Source organism: Miscanthus floridulus, chromosome 7 (assembly GCF_019320115.1).
Source record: "Miscanthus floridulus cultivar M001 chromosome 7, ASM1932011v1, whole genome shotgun sequence".
Lineage (NCBI taxonomy): Eukaryota > Viridiplantae > Streptophyta > Magnoliopsida > Poales > Poaceae > Miscanthus > Miscanthus floridulus.
This window is the reverse complement of record NC_089586.1, coordinates 81229846-81234469: the sequence shown is the minus strand read 5'-3', so window position 1 is coordinate 81234469 and position 4624 is coordinate 81229846.

Sequence of the window (4624 nt, the reverse complement as noted above, 5' to 3'; positions counted from 1 at the left end):
ATAGAGCTTCAGACAAAACTTCATGCCACCTCCTTGGATTTTCCTCAATCTTTTTCTTGATAAGCTTGATCAAAGTCTTATTTCTAGACTTAGCTTGACCATTAGCTTGAGTATAGTATGGAGATGAATTGATCAACTTAATCTTATATAATTTGACAAATTCCCTCACCTCCTTAGATACAAATGATGTCCCTTGATCTATAGTTAATGTTTGAGGGATGTCAAATCTATGGATAATATGTTCAATGATGAACTCAATTACCTCCTTGTGTGTCATATTCTTTAAAGGAAATGCATCGGTCCACTTAGTAAAGTAATCCATAGCAACCAACATAAAACGGTGTCCCATTGAAGATGGGGGATGTATTTGGCCAATGAAATCTAGTCCCTAACCATGAAAAGGCAATGTTTTGATGATAGGATGAAGCATAGCAGTAGGCACAAGCTAAATATTTCTATACTTCTGGCACTCTTCACAACCCTTGTAGTAACAAAAGCAATCGACCAACATAGTAGACTAATAAAAACCATCTCTATGCAATAACCACTTCATCTTCGGGGCCGATTGATACGTTCCACAAATGCCTTCATGGACTTCTCCCATAGCCACTCTTGCTTGATCAGATCCCAGGCACTTAAGCAACAAGTCTTCAGTGGTTCTTTGATAAAGCTCATCATTATGCAACACATACTTAAAAGCGCTCCGCCAAACAATTTTATCACTTCTAACACTTTGATCACATAAATATTTCAGTAAGGGAGTCATCTAATCCTCTAAATTGGCTCCAACATCACTAGAAGTCATGTCAGGACGATTTGGGAGCTTCTCAAGTGAAGTGACCGGGCTGGCCAATGGGGAGGCAGCTAAGCCGACAAGGATAGTCGGCTTAGCCGACTTGGAGGAGTCGGCCTGACCGACTAGAGTAGTCGGCATAGCCGACTGGGCTACAGTAGAGAGGGAGTCGACTACGCAAACTTCAGCTTAGCCGACTGGTCTGTACCAACGTCATAGCCAGATGCTTGTTGAGCTAACATATTGACCTTTTGATTTTGATGCCTCAGAATATGCCAAATTCGGAATTCGGTAAAATAGTAAATAATATCAAGGCTAGCATCAAGACAAACTCCTAGTGATCCTTCTAAACATTGAAATTCACCAGCAGCTTGCTATACTACCAACAAGGAATCACCATAGGCTTCAACAGGCTTTACCTCCATGGAACGCAACATGATCAACCCAAATAAGAGAGCTTCGTATTTGGTTTGATTGTTGGTACAATAGAAATCTAATCGGCCTGACATTCCAATTTTAGAACCATTGGGAGAAACAAGAATAATACCAACACCTTGGCCATCCTTATGAACTGATCCATCAAAGTAAAGTTTCCATGGGGTAAAAGTAAGGTAATTGATATCATCATCTAAATCAATACCATGCTCAACAATAAAATCAGCAAGAACTTGACATTTTAATGTTCTCAATGGTTCAAAAGTCAAGTCATATTTAATTAGTGCATATGCCCATTTGCCTATCCTTCCACTAAGGATTGGCCAATATAACATGTGCTTTATCACATCGACCTGGCAAGCAACAACACATGTACTTGACAAAAGATAATGTCTCATCTTAGCACAAGTATAGTACAATGATAAACATAATTTTTCTATATGGGCATACCTTGTCTCGGGATCAAGAAGACGATGACCAAGATAAGCAATTACATACTCTTTATCTTCATCTTCTTGAGTCAAAACAACGCTGATTACTTTCTCTTCAGCAGCAATATATAATTTAAAAGGGACTCCCCTTCTAGGTGCACAAAGAACCAGTGATGTTGATAGATATTCCTTTATCTTCTCAAATGCTTCTTGCTGCTTTGCCCCCCAAGTAAATGCAGATTCACCCTTCAATTTTAATATGGGGGTAAAAGGAATAATCATCCCGGACAAGTTAGCAATAAATCTCCTCAAGTAGTTTACTTTTCCCAAGAACTTTTGCAAGTCCTTCTTCCATGTAGACACTTGAACTCCCTTGATCTTCTCTATCCTCTTGGGATCAATCTCTGTGCCTTTATCATGAATAATGAAGCCCAAGAACTTCCCAGCCGATACTCCAAAAGCACATTTGAGTGGGTTCATCTTCAAACCATAGCGGCGCATCCTCTCAAAAGCAAGACGTAAATCGGCCAAATGAGATACATGGGCAGCCGATTTAATCACAATATCATCAATATGTACTTTCATAATCACCCCAATTAGATCATGGAAAATCAAATTCATAGCTCATTGATAAGTAGCACCTACATTGTTTAGCCCAAATGTCATCACAACCCACTGAAAGAGACCAGCAAACCTAGTACATGTGAAGGTCGTCTTAGACACATCTTCTTCGGCCATGAAAATCTAATTATAACTGGCATTACCATCAAGAAAGCTAATAACCCGGTGTCCTAAAGCATCATTGATAAGCATATCGGCTATAGGCATAGGATATTCATCTTTCGGAGTAGCTCTATTCAGATCTCTAAAATCAATACAGACTCTAATCTTCCCAGAATCTAACTCTAATCTTCCTAGAATCTTTATTCTCAATAGGCACAATATTAGAGACCCACTCCGCATACCTGCATGGCTGAATAAACCCCGCTTGCAACAACTGAATAATCTCTTCTTTGATTCAGTCGTAGATTGTAGAATTAATTAAAGCAATGGGGGTGTTGCTTAAAAGGCCTGAATCCTTTCTTAATGGGGAGCCGATGCTCAACAAGCTCTCGGCTTAATCCAGGCATCTCTGTATAATTCCATGCAAAATAATCAACATATTCTTTAAGAAGAGCGATTACCTTAGCTTTGTAATTGGCTTCCAAGTTTTGATTTATAAACGTCGGCTGGGGCACAGAGCCATCCCCAATATCAACTTGTTCTAAAGGGTCGACTGACGTAAATCCTTGGCCCAACTTATCGATCTTATCAAAATCATTAATAGCTTCACAAGCATTGGTCTTATTAGCCCGATACTATTCAACACGATGTTTTAACCATTCAAAGTAGGCATCCATTACAATAAATGATTACACTATGATATTGAGCCAATTGTCAATCGGCTTCAGAGATACAGGAACAAAGCCTAGCTTGGTAACACAAATGAATTCATAGCTAGAAAGATCTCTACCAAACAAGCAGGCAATAGCATCGTGCCCCCCGAGCGTAGGTGCATCGGCTATAGCAACGTCAGTCGATGAATCTGCATGCACAACCTCAACAGCATCTCCCACCCATTAAAAGAGAAATTGGTGCAAGCTAGATGGTATACAGCGATTGGCATGGATCCAATCATGCCCAAGTATCAAATTATTGCTACCTTGCACATCGACGATGAAGAACACCGTGACCAAAGTCTTGCTTCCAATGGTGAGCTTCATGTTAGCAACTCCTCTGGCTAGGATGGGACCATCTCCTCCAACACCACTGATCGTCATGTTGGTCTTGATCAGCTCCTCATTGGTGCCACCGAGCTTCCTGTAAAGCGGATATGGCATCAAGTTCACAATTGCCCCACTGTCCACCAACATGTTGTGAACTGGTGTGCCATTGATATGGCCCTTCACATGCAGAGGCTTCAGATGGTTGACAAAGTCATCTGGTTTCTAAAATACAACACTCTCCATTGCGAAGCTAAACTTTGTCGTCGCCGAATCAGCTCTAAGAATGTAGTAATCGGAGGACATATAGACCACATTGACCTTTGCTCTCTCTAGAGTGGCTTCATAATGAACCATCTCATCAGGAACCTCACAGACCTCTATGCCAACTAGGGAAGCAATGATGGAAGCAAAATCATCAGAGGACACCCCAGAGGCACCTAGGACAGTGGGAGTCGGCTCAGCCGACTGAAAGGTCCTTGTTTGGTTTTGGTAATTGAGTGACAACTTAGGTGGACTAATTGTGTTTATGTAAGATACACAGGTGATTAGTCCACAGGTACATGTGTGTGAGCAACATATGCCATGGAGGTGAAAATGGCTTGGAGATGTTGCAAAGCTCACACATGTGATGATGAAGGAGCTTAAATGCACATGAGACATGACATTGAGTCATGTGATCAAGGTGGAGAAGATCAAGACAAGACTTGGCTTGATGGACCGGTTGCAAGCGTGAAGGGCAAGTCGAAGGCTTTGGAGTGATGGACCGCGTGGCGGTGAAGCTTGAGCAAGACTTGGCGCCGATGGACGATGGCAACGGTGAAGAGCAAGTGAAGTCAAGATCGATGAACAAATATGATCACGTGATGATATGAAGTGGATCATATCATTGTTGATCGTGTTGGTGCATGTGTTGCATCAACATTGAAGGAGATGGAATGGAATGCGCAAGGCAAAGGTATAACCTAGGGCATTTCATTTCACTGGTCATAAGTGTGTAGAGAAGTTTATAACCGAGTTTAGGATAGATGGCCGTACTATCAAGAGGGGCAAACTTGTTTGCATATCGGTCATCTAGTGCCACTCGAGTGATCTAACTTTGTATTGTCGCTAGGATCGAGTGGCGTGGCAAGTTGAGTGGCTAACATCCTTTGGGAAATGATTGTGAAAAGCTAACACACATACACATGGTGGTGTACACT